Genomic DNA, 17,111 nt, shown 5'->3' with positions numbered 1-17,111 from the left:
AGCATTGCAGTTTGATTGTTTCAGTTTATTTTTCATTAAATCAAAATGTATTGATATGGATTATGCATATTGCTTACTTAATTATGCATATTGCATACTTAATTATGCATATACATACTTAATTATGCAGATTGCATACTTAATAATAATTAACCATAGTTAAACTTAGATAATTACTAAAATAATTAGTTTTAAAAGGTTTTTATCATAAAACATAGTTGAAGTTCTAAAATTATAGAAACATGGTTAAAATTAATCTTGAAATTATATAATTGAAAGTAGGGGTGTAAAAGAGCCGACCATGAGTGAGCCCAGGCTTAGCTTATGTTTGGCTCGTTCAAAAATACCATTGTTCATATTTTGAACAAAAAAAATTTGTTTGTGATCAGCTCATTTTCTTAACGAGCCGAACACGAGATGTTCACGAACTAAGAGTCAATTTAATAACCCTAGTCAGGCAGCCATATGATGTTAAAGATTGGGGGCGAGTTTTAAAGCTTATTATTTATATTAAAACAACATTTAAATATAATTTAATATATTTTATATAATTTTTTAATTAATAATTTTAATTGACGAGCAAAACGTGGATGAACAAATCATTGTTCGTGTTCGGCTTATTTATATATTGAGCGCAAAAAAATTATTCATATTCGGCTCGCTAACTCAGTGAACAAATCTAACACGAGCTACTTAAAGAGCTTAATATGAACTGTTCACGAACAACGAACTATTTTGACAGCCCTAATTGAAAGTTTGCAAGAGTTTTTCATGATAAAAGATAACAGTAAAATATACTAAAATTTAATTTCAAGATATTCAATGTTGCAACGAGTTTAGAAATAGATTAAAAACATGAAGATATTTTTGTAATAAGAAATAACATTGACAATTGATATATATGACTCTAAGTTGAATGAGTCTTGACAATATTTGTTGTCATGCATTGCAAATATGAGTTTAGAACATGCCGTCAATCTAAAAAGAATGAAACAAACTCTATGATTTCTAACTCTGGAGTTTAATGTGACATCATAAATGATAAGCTTAAAAAGTATTATCAATGTCCGACCTAATCCATAGAAGCAATTTAGAAAACATGAAATCCTTAATAAGGCATTGTGTCACGAGCAATATTTGTTAAACCTAGAAAAATAAATTGATAAATGATAGTTTTAATTTATTTTGTAAGTGTAACGTAAATTATAAAACTATACATAATACCTTTATTAAACTTGTTAACATCAAGAGTATCATCCTTGATATTGAACAAATTGTTTGTCCATTTTGCCAACTTTCAATACTCGGACTTTCAGAAATCTAGGAGACAAGTTTTCTAAATGCATCAAATAAACTACTCAGTATACTAAAAACTGACTCAGATGCAATAATTGATATGAAAGCTACTAAAACATGTTAGAGCCATTTCAGAGAGAACAGAAAATTTAGGTGCGTTCATGTTTCACCATATCAAAATATCAAGACTATCTTTCATGACTCTGTATGCATTAGCTAAGTTTTTATCCAAATTTGTTTATTTTCTAGATAATATGCTCAGTCCTTCAATTGAACATTATCTTAACTCTTGAGAAATTTTCTCACGTTTAAATTGTTATCTTTAGCTTCTAATCTTGAAATATGTCATAACATGTGGACCTTAGCAATTGCTCTAAGACTACACCATTAGACCCTTCATTCATAGCTATCACAAAGAGCTTTCATATAATGTAGTTTAAAGTGTGGTTCAAAAAACATCTGAAAGATAAATAACTCAATTCAACCTCTCGATAATGCCCTAATTTATCAAAACTTTTACTTATTTTTATAATCATATTTATAATATTTGGATAGTAATACACTTGCTAAGGATGAAAAATTTATTACCCTTGGCATAAGAACTATGTATTATAAAAATAAGTAAAAGTTTCATGGAAAATGCTTAAATAATACATTACCCTTGGCAATTTCATGAAAAATGTATTAGATGTTATATACAAAGAACTAAATAATCCTTAAGATCAGTTTGTCAAATTTCCTTAGAAAGAATCCAAAATTATAATATTTTTCCAGTCACCTTCAAGAGGGACCTTGTTTTTGTCAGTTATTTACTTTAACTCATGTTTAAAGTTGTGCTCAACTTTTTCATATATATCTCTCAAATACTATTTTCATCTTCTATGTTGCATTCAACATTATGCACGTAGAATTCAATTTCATGGATACATTTAAGCACAATAAGCTCTTACTAATGTTTTATTTTTTTTCAATGCATTTTTTTAATTTCTAAAGCCTAGCAGGTGATTATCTTATTTATCACATTGGTGCTTTTACAAGATTAATAAATTAACTACCTTTTATGATTCCCTCTTGCATAAATTAAATTATAATATGAGTAATGCATCTCATATGTAAGAGCCTACAAACAAGAATATTTTCACTTTTTATTATCAAACTTCTTTTGTAAATGATTGATTCTACTATTAATTTAGCTTGCATTATTTATTGTAACAATAAAAATTAAATTAACAGTTTAATCAACCAAATATTTTTAAGCTTGTTAGGCAACTAACTCACCTTTATGATTGCATAATGGATAAAAACTTATTATTTTTTATTCAATTCTTATTCTTTATCAATGAAATATGCAATAAAACATGTAATTGATAATTTGAATTAATGTCCACACATCAATGATTAAACACACCCTTTTAAGCGAATACCAAAAAATTGCTTCAAATTAGATTTCTCATTAAGTAATACTGACAACAATCATGTGTAAGAGTCCACTAAGATGAGATATAAAACATTAGACAATATTACGACATGAAATACTTAAATTATTAACCCTCATTTTGTTTGAAATTTAATTTATCTGCAATCACCATGACAACTAATGCTTTTTTAATATTTTTATGATTAGATTTCTAAACTTTGAAGTTACTATTACTTTATCTCTTTAAACATTCAATTATATTAACAATCATGCTTAAGTGTTTAGATTATGATAATTTTTTTACAGCTAAAAAGATGTGATAGTAAATTTTTTGATCTTTTAACCTTTAAATCACTATGATATATTTTTTTGTAATAGAAAAAGATAGATAGAGGGGGATACTCAAGAGTTAATAGTGCACATTCCAATAAGTTTTAATATTTCAACTTTGACATATAACATAAAAATGTTTACCATCCACTTTACTATTGGATTAAAATAGACTAATATTGATGCAACTTCATTCCATATTAAAAAAAAATTGAAAAAAAAATAAAAAACTTTTGCCAACTACTTACGTTGCCTCCTTCAGCACTTCCGAAGCTCAACAAATGAAATTAGGTTAGGAAGAGACCCTTCGACAGCCCTGTTCATGGGTTTGGAGAATGGCTAATGAAGAACATGGAATGATAAATCACAAAGGCAAAAACTTTAACTGGTTGTTGTGTTGAATACATGATTTACCCTAACGAAGTGAAGTAATAGCGGTGATGTAATTAATTTGATGTGAAACTCTGAAGTGAAACTTGTGATTTGGGGGTGTATAAGAGCTACAAAATTTGAATTTGAATCAATTGAGCCAAATCCATATCCAAATACACAACTAAGTTGTTGAATAGATGTACTCACAAATAAATGCAAAAAGCTCAAAGCACAAAATGAGACATTCAAATTATATATATTTGTATTTTTATTCATTATGTTTTCAAATTTACCAAAAATCAAATATTTTAATATTTTTTAATCAATATCAAAATTTGTTGCAATATAAAACTTTCTTGGTTTCAAATTTATAGAAAACCAAGTTCCGAAACAAACAACTGAAATTTTTTTTTGAAATAAGACTTGAAGTAAAAACTCAAGCACTAGCTTGAACTGAAAATACATAAAAAGGAGACAAAATGGACTAATCACATAATAAATACTAATATTCAAAAGATATGTGTTAGCTTAAAGTTCGGTTAAATATACTACTAGAAAGAGGCATGTTACATAATAATATAAATCATGAAGACATTTCATTGATTGTCATATAGAGTGATTTGATGACCAACTAAACAAAACATTAATTATTTGGATATTATACAAAAATACAATCAAATAATAATAACTAGTATCCATGAAATAGTGGCATATAGATAGTGACATATAGATAGAATTATTATTAAGAGTAAAAATTCACTACAATAAACTTAATATTCTACATAATTGTAAAGCAAAGATTTCTTTTGAAGAGTTATTTTGCCAAGGGGAAGAGCATTTCCCTTGTCATCTTATTAATCACATTTTGAGAGAAGAAAAAAAAAGACTCATTTATTTGATTAAAGCCCATGAAATATTTTAAAAATGAAAACGCATTTAAAAATAAATTAATAAATAATTTTATTTTCATTTCATAATGTAAAAATAAAAAGTGTAACCTCCATATTTGTTCATATACAAAATATGCATGAGTTATATAATGTACACTATTTTTCTTAAAATGCATATATAATGTAAAGAAAATTTCCAACTTCAATATCTAATATAAAAGAAAAATTAATCATCTAACTTAATGTTTCAATAAAATAATTAAGATCGAAGCGTCAACATTCATTAAGAAAAAAGGAAAAAAAGTAAACTATGCTCAACTTTTACATTAACTCTTTCAAAACTTCTCAAGTTCATGTTGTCCATTAGAAAAAAATATATTACATCCGGAGTCCGACGTCAACTGTGTATGTATAACGGTTGCGATCCACCTAAGCTCGTTTTTTTTTTCCTCCTCCGCTCCTTCGGGTGGATCGCTGCCGTTGTTCTGTCACAGCTTACGTCTGGATTCTAGACGTAATATTTTTTTGTCAATTAGAGGGAAGCACTTGGGCAACGCTACTCATAATAATGTTCTAAATTATCATAACAAAGAGAATAGAAGCGGGATTGATTTATGCAAAACTTTTAAGTTAAACACTTGACTAGGGTGCACTACAAAATTCAAATTTGAATCCACCGAATCGAATTTAGATTCGAATGCACAACGATAGGCAAGTGGTCGAGCAACTGAGTATATGTATTTGCAAATAGATGCAAAAAAGATGAAAACTAAAACATAAAAATGAGCAATCCCAATAAAATTTATATTTTTATTTTTAGGAAAATTTATAAATATGCCGCCCAATTTTTATATATTTACATATTTAACACCTAAAGTTTTATAATACTTTGGGGTCATAATCTTGTACATAAAAAATGTTCAAGCATGGATCTTAAGGAGATTTAATGACTCAGAAGAGAGGAGTATGATGAAGAAGGGCCTACTGGCAGAACATTAAGCCTACTTATCCGGTTGAGTGAAGTTGTTCGAGCCAAGCTAGAAAGCCCAAAATAGACCGAGTCATGAGGCTGACAAAAAGATAACAAAATGACCCAAGCCTGAACCAATTGGCCTGATGCAAGGCAAAAGAGCATTTCAACCGATTGTTAAAGGAAAATTGACCAGATGGAATAGCTAACCACCCTCATGCGGAATCAATCCAAGAGAAGTTCCAATACCACAATATCTCTAAACATATAGGGATGCCCCAAAAGTTCCTCATTAAGGACTAAGGGTTGACAGTCAGGTCGTATCAATAGACCAATTTATATCAATCAAGCTCAGCCAACTGAGTTGATCCTACCAACCAAAAGCCGATTTAGCTTAGCCAGTCAGGTTAAAAAATAGCAGAATGATAAACACATACATGTAAAATACTAGAATTGCCTCAGTATAAACCCCTTAAAATAAGAACAAAAAGTTCAATATGACCATTATATACCCAAAAATAGAAGAATTATTTTATGAATAAGATATGATTGATCACAATAGATTACTTTTCACACATATACTCTCTCTATCTCTATATCTATCTCCAACCCTCCTTACACTCTATTCCTTGGGTATGATTCTCAGACAAATAAGGATACAACATTTTAAAAGGTGCAATGAGCGCCAATCACGCCACAAACAAAAATAAGAATGGCCTAAGGAGAAGAAACTCATAACACAGACACTGCAACATGAAGTACACCAAAGAATTCAATACCAAAAAAATCCAGGAGTTGAATGATTGGATGTTGGATGTCATTCGAGGTGCACTACCCCGAAGAAGAGAACAAGAACCATGAGATGAATAGTGAGCTCCCAACAGAAGAAAAGTCCCCTGACCGTGGAAGAAGAATGCGACTCTGAACAATTTGATAGTGATGGTTTGACACCTATCGACATCGGATCTGGTGTACTAAGGCACCCCAAAAACCTAAGAACGTGTTCTCTCAGCAAATCTCTAAGGTTAAGCCCCTAAAAACAATTAAAATTCGAGCACTGGAGTCCTAAAAATGGCGAAACAATCTGACACACGACGTCACCTCTTCCAAGTAGAACATGTGCCTACTAAGGATCACCAACACACTGAAATGAAAATTTTTTTCACCATACTAAGGGAGTCGGCTCTCAGATGATTTAACAGGTTACTGTCAGAAGCAATCACATCATTCGCTGACATCAGTCGGATATTTGTGACACAATTTGCTAGCACCCAAAGATCATAGATGAACTCACAGGCTCTTCTATAGCTCCAATAAGGATAGAGTGAAAGTATGCACTCATTCAATACTTAAAAAAAAAAGACATCGAAAGTGTGGGACTTGAAGCCTGTAGTGGCTCATGCCGCCCCAGCTCAGGGGCTGAAAAGAAGGACCCTTCCGATAATGGTAGGCATATAATGAACAAAGACGCTAGCCAAGTTGTTAGAGAAGGCCAATGAGTACATATCAACTAAGGATTTTAAATCCAACCCCACCACCTCTGGAGTTGAATCCTTCATATGTCACCTAAGAAATAGGGTTGCTTAAGGCAAAGGTGGGGACTGAGACGTGATCACGACCTTCCATCAGTCCTCAATACAAAGATACTCGGCCGCTCCAGGATCATAAGATGACCGACATAATACATCACCGATAGAGCCAAGATTGGTATCATAACCATCAACTCGCTTAATATAACGAGTGCCTTACTACCTAACTATCAAGCGCCCAAACAAACTCATTTGAGAGATTCAATGGTTTAGATAGTATAGGCTATATAAAATAATGAATAATTTAAGAAAGCTTCATTATTAATGATCAGAGCTTACCTTTAAGATCCAAAGATGCATTTTGCCCACCACTGGGACCATAGGCACAACATTAGGAGTACCAACATCTCTGAGGCTTGATCGAAGATCTAATTAAGGCCAAAAACTTAAGGAATTTGTGGCATCAGAACAAAATACTTAGTGACAGGGGAAGACTCCAATTGAGGAGATATCGGTCGAAGTAGTCTGAGTCCAAGAGATTCATATCGCTAGCACAATCTTAGCCATCATCAGTGGTGTTGAAGAATCATCCACTTGAGCCAGTCTGAAGAGGCTTCAGTAGAGAGAATTATGCGCAACCACCCTTGCATTCAAATATAACTTACATCGTTCCACATTTTTCACCAACAAAAACCAGCCCCCTTAGGGTAATCCATACAATAATGTTGTTATCATAACCATGTTGATCCATAACTATCAAATTGACAACATCCCAATTCACACAAATAGCTCCGCGCACATCCTCTTCAAGCCAGAGTTCAAAACGATGGTTGTACGAACCAAATAATTGACAATTGTGGCCAGGCTACTCTATGGTTTTTCTAGTGAGAGGACAGGGAGAAAAGCAAGCGGTTAACAAACATGGCCGATATTTTTGATATTATGTTAAAAGATAGGACACGGAGAAAAGCAAGCGGTTAACCAACATGGCCGATATTTTTGATATTATGTTAAAAGATTAGATGATATGTATATAAATATGAATATTTAGGCGTTGGATATGTAAATAGATAAGAATTATGCTGTATATGAATATGTGATATGCAGTTTTATCAAAAAAATTGAATTATCAAATGATTTAACCACCAAAAGTCAAATATTTTGTTACGTATTTTTAATCGGTATCTAAAACTCTTTTAAAAGTCAAACCTGCCGATCCGCGCTTGTGCACCTTCGCCCTTGTCCAGGAGTGTAGCGGCGTTTGTCCCCACTGTGCGAGAGCGGCAGAGGAGCGACGATCGTGCTTATACGCGCCTTCTTCTCGGCTGTCCGAGAGCAGGAGAGAAGAGGGATTGTGCCGAGTTTTCATTTCACCGTGCGTGAGGAGGGGAGGGTATTTCCTGCGAGGTCATCTTCAATCGTGGAAGAGAAGCGACGTGCGAGAGCGGGACGTAGCTAGTTTCTGAGTAAATTTCTTTTTTTTTCCCCTTTAAAATTTTATCATTAAACATGCATTTATCTTGCTTATTATAGGATATCACAAGTTTCTTTTTGATTTTCTTTAAATCTAGAGGGGTTTTCTCTTTATTTTCTTCTTAGTATAAGATAAATTAGATAGTTTAAAAAAACAACTTTTAGAAGTTTGAGTAATCCTACATGTGATCTCATACTTATTTGTTTTACTTGCCTAAAAGTGTCTTTACGGGTCATTTTATAAGTGTTCCTCCGACTATTTTTTTTCTAGTTTACTAAAATTGTCGTTGTAGGAATTAAAATCTAACTCAAACAGCTCCTAAAGAATCATTTTTAACAAAAATAAACTTTCTTATAATCCTTGTAGAATAATCTTATATAAGCTCTTTATATGAAGCTGAATGGAGGACTCATCTTTGCCCACGAATCATGGTTTCAGGGGTATATCAACATTGAAGATTGGTGAATCATTAATTGCTTTAGTAGCAATATTCATAGAATCATCCATTTGATTTGGATCATGTAAACCTTCTTCGGATGATGACCTTTTCTCATATCGCCTATCTTGCCATATTGCTAGCATGCATCACTGTGACTGAAATTTTTGCCCTTTGATATTGTGATATTCTCAGTTGTTGCTCTTTGATATTAGGTTTTTCTCAATTGTTGTTCTTTGATATTAGGTTTCTCTTAATTTTTGTTCTTTTTTTCACTTCTCTCTTTGCCTCCAAGACTAAAAGCAATATAAGTCTTAATTTGGTTTTCATCTTCGGATGTTCTCATCTAAAGTTAAGTCATAGTCATTGAGTTGGCGTTGCATTGACTAACATGAATTATTGATCTTCAACATGAATCATCTATATCTTTTTTCTTTTAGATTTCATATTGAAGTTAAGGAATAGAATTCATTTGTTTGTCTTAAATTATTTCCTCTTCAAGTATATTTTTTAATTAACCTACAATGACTAGAAGATAAGATCGATCTTGAAAATATGGATCTCAAGTTAAGTGCTAGGAGATGTAAAGAAGGGTTATGTTTACTTATGTAAATTTGTGACTAGCAAATTGCTATGAGATTGTTAAGCGGTTAACAGGTCACCTGCACACATTTAAATATTGACCCATGAAATTTTATTTGAAGAAGTACACCACCTCAAAGAAGCAGCTCAAATAAATATGGAGGAAATGATTCAAAAATTACTTTTACTTTGGTTCCTAATAAGATGGGTTTAATAATGGAAGCTATTTTTTTCTCTTATGATAGAAGAGTACGAGGGCTAATGGATAAATTTATTATGAATTTAAATGAAGGTGAGAATAATAGTTCTTAGACAATTCCTCCTTCGGTTTCCACAAAAGAACACAGTAATAGAGTAGCTTTACACATTGCAAGCTATTTTATGAGAATGAAATTCATTTTAATGTAATTAGGAGTTTTTCATGAGTCTGTATGCTTTGCTCTATTGAAAATTATGGTCAATGACTAGATTTTTTTCAGTACACATGAGCATTGTGAGCATTGTATATTGATGTTAGATGAGGAGATAAGAAAAATGATAAAGATATTGATAAAGTGAAGAAGACATTAGTTGAAATAGGAGTTACAATAATGTCAGATGATGGTGACGCATTTACCTTAATTAAAGATGCATAACTCATATTTAAAATTTTTGATGAAGTTATTTAGGAAGTATGAGAGAACATTGTTGTTCAGGCAATGACATGATATGGAGGATGTTAATGGAGAAAATAAGGCATCTTTATTACATTGCATGTGGTGCTCATTGTTTTGATTTGATGCTTAAGTCTTTGAAGCTTCCACAACAAATATATGCTTTACTCAAAGCAAAAAAAAAAAAAAAAAAAAAAAAAAAAAAAAAATGAGCAAATTTATTTATGCAATTCTTGGATATCAAGTTTGATGAGAAAATTCACATATAAATACATTATCTAGTTAACATTTACGAGATTTAGCGTAACTTATTTGACTTTGTAGAACTTTAAAGATATGACAAAAATTGGGGTTAATGTTTGCTTCTTAAAATTATGAATGTAGTTCTTGGAGAAAGAAATTGAAAAAAAGGAAGTAAATGAGATTGTAAGGAAAGTTGGTTCTTTTGGGCATGAGGTTAATTATGCTCTTAAGATTTTGAGATTTTTAGTGAATGTATTAAAAATGGTTAATGGTGCTTCAACTATGAGATTCATCTCTGAACTATGAACAAGCAAAAGAAAAATTCGTAATAGATTTAGGAGGAAAAAAAATTGCTTGCAAAAAAAAAAAGAGAAATTTTAGATAAAAATGGGATCACTAATTACATCAACATTTGCATGCTATTGCTATATTTTCTTAAATCGTCAATTTCATTATGATAAAGATTATTCATGTGGATAAGGGAGTTAAAACTACTTATATGTGTACATGGATGACTTGTGCCTGAGACTGATTGTTTTAAAGCTAATGATCAACTTGAATATTTTCATTTTAAAAATGAAATGTTTGAATTTTGATCATCTTAATCATACAATAAGATATTCTCTCCTTGTAAATTTGCATTTAGTTAAGTCTTTTACTTTAACGTATATTAGTTTTTTTTTAATTATCCTTTAGAACATTGGTGGTTACAATATAGAGATAGCGGGCCTAAACTTAAAGCATTTACAGTAAAGGTTTTTAGTCTCAGCTTGTTTAGCTTCTACATGCGAACTTAGTTGGAATACATTCAAACAAGTTCATAAAAAAAGAAGAAATTGATTGTCTGTTGAACAATTGAAACAACTTGATCTATGTTATGTCTAATTAAAAATTGAAAGATAGACACTTCAAGTTATGGAGATAAAGAATGATGATGTTGGAATGGATCATTTGATATTTGATAATGAATTATCTGATGACAAATGAATAAAGCAAAAAAAGTATTGAATGATTTGAAGTTGAAGATGAATGAGTGACTTATACTGATAATGTATTATCTAATGATGAAATGACAACTAAATTTGATGTTTCTTATACTTTACAATCATTTAAAAGAAATAAACCAAATAAAGGTTAGATTTTCAAAAGAGTCAAAATGTGATTTATATATGATGGATTATTTAATTGTGTTATTAAATTTTTATTCTATTTTAATTATATTGAATCTAATATTAATAGGCATGGGGAGTAAGAAAAAGAATATAACAATTTAAGAAAATTTTAAATGTGCCAATACACAAAATTAGATTATAATAGAATTATTGCATATGATGATTCTAAAGATGATTAATGTAAGCATCAGAGTGTTATGGATCTTGTTCTTTGTGACATATTTTGATCTCAATTGAGCATGTACTTTGAATCTCATTTTAAATTAGGATGGAGATTGGTGGTTTATATTTTTATGATGATGAACTAAGTAAATATATTTATGGTTATTTCATATTCTTTATATAATTTTATGATTTTTAATCTTTTTATTTTGCGGCTTATGTCTCAGTTTGTCTCAAAGTTTATCCTTCACCTAGTTAAAATATGAAATGCCTCAATTTTTTGTCTTTTCTGTTTAACTCTTGTTAGTGCTTCTATAAGCTCTTAAGCACTCTTTTAGCATTTGGTCCAACCTCGCGACCCTAATGAACTATGCCCAAGTTTTTCCTTTGGAGTCCCACAGACGCAAACCTATACCTCATCACATTTGCCTATAGAACCTCACCATTCTACACTCCTGGGGGTGGATCGATACTGTCCACCCTTTGCCCCATGCACTATGTTGGGCTCACTTTCTTCATTTGTGGGAGGAAGTATTTCAATCTGAAGGTTCGATTCTTATCACTTACCTCTCCAACATTGGATGCCATTTGATAAACTGGTTATGACTATTCATACCTTTAAAAGCCTTTATAAGATTAAATGCACCTTGGCTTTATCCCTAGGTTTACACTCAACTCATGTTATGTTCATATTAATTGAAAACTTATAATTGTTACAATTAATAGTTAATTTTCTATGAATACTCATGTAAAATATGCATACGCTGTGCTAATGATTGTGCAAATGTATTAGGACTAGATACTATAGGAAGGTTGACAAGATTTATTGGAAAGTGTCAAGCTACATCAAGAAGAAATTCTCAGAATATATTGCAGCTGTTGTATTTATGTTATTAAATATCTCCATTTTATGTTTTTTTCTTATTTTGGGGAATTCTAATTTTGGTTCCTTTCATTATTTTGTATATGTGGTAAGGTGAAATGTGTTGAAGCTAGCGGGAATTAAAATTCTTTCCATAATTCTACATGGACGAGAAATCTTTCATTTGCATTTGAGTGCTCCACATCTTTTTTCCTTTGAAATCATCGAGCTGTTTTCTGTGTCTCGATTGCTTTTCTTCATGCGTCGACAATTCTAGGGCAAGCCAGCAACGTCTTTAGCGACATCTTCAACGACGGCTTCGAACACCTCACTCATCTCCATTTCGTTCTTCTTGCTCGTGCGTTCGACTCAACTCCCCTTCGCTTCAACGATTGCTCAATCCACAAAGCTCCATCGTCAACAACAATGGATCCAAAGAAATCTATGATGTTGTCGTTCTACACTGCTGTTCGATGCTCACGAACGCACGAGCCATCTCCTCTCATATGAGTATGGTTGATGTTTTGTCTCTGGCTTTTTCACTCAAGATCGTTGCTTTGTCTTCTCAAGGACGAGATTGTCAGGCTCAACGTCCGACTCTTTCACTCGAACAAATTGCTCTATCTTTTTGATTTGTTTCTTCAGCTCAAACAAAACTCTCCTTTCTATTGATTCAAAACTGAGCAGATTGCAGTACTATCCTCTCTTTGGTTTGCCACTCTTGGTTAAATCAGATGGCTAATCTAGCGAATGATTAGGTTTCTATGATCAATTTGGCTTGCTCTTGCCGACATTTCACTGGTCATCGACTTGAAAAAGGCTTGATCACCTCTCGCAGAGTGCCAAACGTCTGGAAATTGAGAGCTGCACAACTCCCTCTAGTTCTTGTGTTCTCATAAGTCGAACTAAAGCTGCTCCTCTTGCTTTCGTTCGTTCATCAATTTTACTTGATTTGAGCTGCACAACATTATCACAGGCAAAAACAACATGGCCTCAAAATATTCTTTCTTGGAAGTTACATCCAGATCCGAGCCTATGATTTATGTCCCTATCATATTTTCAAACAATAATTCAAAATTCAACCCGTTCACTAGGGAGCAAATTATGACACCGCAGAAAATGTTTAGTAATAGTTCTAGTTCGAGACAAGCATCACAATCCTCTGCCGAGCAACCTATCAGCATGTAAGCACAACAAGGCGTCTTGTTCCATGTTTTAAGTGTTTAAAGCAATAAATTAAAACAATTGATAGTTGACTTCGAAGATTCACATCATATGATGGGAGACATCAACATCTTAAAAAATTACAGCCGATGTACCAGTCACTCTACAATTTGATTAGTTGATGATTCATTCTCATATTAGCAGTAATCAGATTAGTCGAATTGACAAGGGATCTTCATCTCTACTCTGTTCTATATGTTCCAAAACCAAATTAGAACCTACTCAATCAACAAACTTACTCGTGGCCTGAAATATGTAACTAAATTTTATTTCAATTGTTATGACTTTCAGGATGTGGATTCAGGGAAGGTGATTGATTGTGTTAAGATGCATGGTGATCTATACTTGCTCAAGGCAAATAATTTCATCTGTAGGCAATGCCATCCATGAAATTGTATTTCTGAGTGCAGTTCATATTCTGTGTTAGTTAAAAGTCAAGTTTTGTTGAGTTATTGTCATCTTGGTCATCCAAATTTTGCGTACATGAAAAAAATATTTCCACACTTTTTTACCACTAAGAAATCTAATTTTAAAAATGTGAAACTTGTCGACTTGTATAACATACCAAAATTGTATATTCCTAATTGCAATATAAACCTTCACATTCTTTTTCTATAATTTATAGATATATATTGGGACCATCACAAGTAAATAATGTAAATGAGGCATGATAGTCAACTTGTAAAACATACCAAAATTGTCGACTTGTAAAACATACCAAACTTGTCGACTTGTAAAACATACCAAAATTGTATATTCCTAATTGCAATATAAGCCTTCACATTCTTTTTCTATAATTTATAGATATATCTTGGGACCATCACAAGTAAATAATGTAAATGAGGCATGATAGTTTGTATCATTCATAGATGATCGCACAAAAACAATATATGTATTCCTTATGACAGAAAAGTCTGAAACAACCATCATATTTCAATCTTTTCATTCCATGATTCATACTCAATCCCAAAGCAAAATTCAAATTCTTAAAACTGATATTGCTAAGAAATATTTTAATTCCATTTTTAGTCTTTATCTTTCCAAGTATGGTATTATCCATATAAGTTCTCGTGTGAATACCCCTAAAAATGGAGTTCCAGAAGTAAAAAATAGACACTTTTTGACGGTATATTATTTCATCATTTACCTAAATATTATTTCATCAAAAGGATGCTTTTTGAAGGCACAATATAAAAGCAAGCTGTTGTCTCCCGGAATAGTGCAAAATCTGAATATCGCGCTCTTGCACTAGAATAATGTGAGAGAATGTGAATTCAAAGGCTATTAAGGGAACTTAATTTTGATGCTAAAGATACAAGTACGATGTTCATTGATAACGAAGCAGCTATTAATATATCCAAATATCCTTTGCATCATGATAAAACAAAACACATTGAGATTGACTGACACTTCATCTTAGAAAAAAATAATAATGAAATTATTCAACTCAGCTATATTTCTGCACAACTTCAGATTGCTGATATCTTATCACAACACTACTAAGGGTCAATCATGATGAATTGAAGTTCAAGCTTGATTTTTACAATATATACAACCCAGGTTGAAGGGAGTATTAGAAAATGCAAATTTGCATTGGGAAGGAATTCTCAAATATATTTTACTTATTATATTTCTATTATTAGATATTTTCATTTTTTGTGAATTTTTTTGCTCAACACTAATCCTACAATATCATCAAAATTTAACTTCATGATGTGGTTCATCCACAAGTTGAAGCGTGATCACGTCCTGCACACAGACGATTTTGAGCGACTTGTTGCTTCGCCTGAACCGAACATGTTCAGGTTTTCTCCATTCCAAGGTGTTGGCCGGTCCTCTTGGGCCACTCTTATTTATTCTCTTATTATATATTTGTATTCTTTAAATTTTAGGTTTAGTTTTTGTCATGTTTTTGTTCAGGACAACCATCAATGTTCCAGTTTCTTTCCTCTAGGGTTGTATCCAAAGGTAGGTGATATGGTGCTCCGGCTGTAGCTCGTTCAAAGTGGTGACCTTCTTGCAAGGGTCTGGTGGTGGTCTGGTTGTAGCTCGTTACCAAGGGAGTATTTATCCTCAACCTTTTCTTTCTTGCACCCCTTGATTTGCTGCCACGCCTCTTTCCTCAATGCTGCCACCCAGGACAACTGTCATTGCTGTTCTTTTCTGTAGCTATTTTTCCAGCCACCTTCCTTCCACAATCTCTTTTGTCTTCCTTTTGAATAAGCAGCTAGCCCTCCCGCTTACTGTTTCTAGTCGCCCCCAACCTTCCATTCGCCCCAAACTAGCTGTCTTTTCTATTTTACTGTAGTTTTTACGTTGCCATCCATTATCCCGACCTCCCCTCTTTGTTGTCCTTGCTGTTCTAGCCCTCCAACTTCTCTGACGTAGCCTGCAACGCCTTCCCTTTGTGGCTTTCTTGTTGTTCCAGCCTCCTACAAGCTTTACTACACCTCATCTACCTTCCAGAAACGCCACCTGTTGAATCCGCCACCCTCTAACACTCCAACCTTCCCATTCCGGCCCACCTAGCCGGTCTCCACCTCCATGGGATACACTTAGTTATTTTTGTTTGTGTCTCTTATTATATTTCCCATTCAGCATTTTGGTAGTCATTACATATTAGTTTTTTCAGTAGCAATATTTGTTTTTTCTATTGTTGTTTGGGTTAACTTTGGCATCACTTCATGTTACTTGAAGAGTTACTGCAATAATTAGTTCATCCCAACTATCTAGTAATGAAGATAAGTGTACAGTGCTCTAACATTGTTATCAAATTTGATGCTTATAGAGCACAACCGATTTATCACAGCATCGAAGTTGTTCAATTGTTTGTTCACTGAACTATTATCCATCATGTTCACGAGAAATAATTTATTTAAAGCTGAAAGCTTTTCATACATTCTTTTTAATATAACCGTGAGAAAAATAATAGTTCTTTTATTTATAATGTTGGAAGTAACAAATGAGAAAAGTGAAAGTCGGATCAAACTTAGGGTTGTTTGATTAAGAACTTTCCATTCTTCCAGTCTTTAATTATGGTTTCTTGGTGATTCCATCCAATGACAAATACAATTTATTTTGATATAATAAATGTTTAATTTATATTTTCCAGAAAGTAAAGTTCGAACCATTGAACTTCACAATCTTTTACCTCATTATTTTGGTCAATGCTCCCATTAGAGAACTTTAAAACCTGTCTTTTATACCACTTTTTGGATATATAAATTGCGGAAACCAGAGATCAAAAGCGAACTTTGAACATTAGCAGATAAATTAAGAAAACATAAAAACAATAGATTTAACATAGAAAATCTTGAGAATGGTAAAAAATCACAAAGTCACACCACCCTAAGAAATTCACCATGAAGAAAAAATGAGGAGAATAGTACAAATTACATCACAATCAAGCCTCTTCATGTCTTGGACACAAGGAGACTCACACTCTCTACAAAATCTCTAGTGAAAAACCGCAGAACATATTATTAAAAGTCACAAATGA

The 17,111-nt window shown here is 32.3% G+C and overlaps 1 protein-coding gene across 2 annotated transcripts in view; it reads left to right on the top strand.

Moving 5' to 3' along the window:
* The first annotated feature begins 7,996 nt into the window (after positions 1 to 7,996).
* LOC110023367 (hydroxymethylglutaryl-CoA lyase, mitochondrial-like) overlaps positions 7,997 to 17,111 on the top strand; it is an 81,572-nt gene continuing 72,457 nt past the window's right edge. Inside the window, exon 1 of one of the 2 annotated variants that reach the window (XM_020722753.1) lies at positions 7,997 to 8,255. The gene's annotated coding sequence lies outside the window, so the exon portion shown is untranslated. Of the gene's footprint in view, positions 8,271 to 17,111 lie in introns of both variants that reach the window. The other variant, XM_020722762.1, reaches the window with a different exon arrangement.

This window comes from Phalaenopsis equestris, unplaced genomic scaffold, assembly GCF_001263595.1.
Source record: "Phalaenopsis equestris unplaced genomic scaffold, ASM126359v1 Scaffold000002, whole genome shotgun sequence".
NCBI lineage: Eukaryota > Viridiplantae > Streptophyta > Magnoliopsida > Asparagales > Orchidaceae > Phalaenopsis > Phalaenopsis equestris.
The sequence above is the reverse complement of the archived record's forward strand: the minus strand, read 5'-3'. Positions and strand labels throughout refer to the sequence as shown.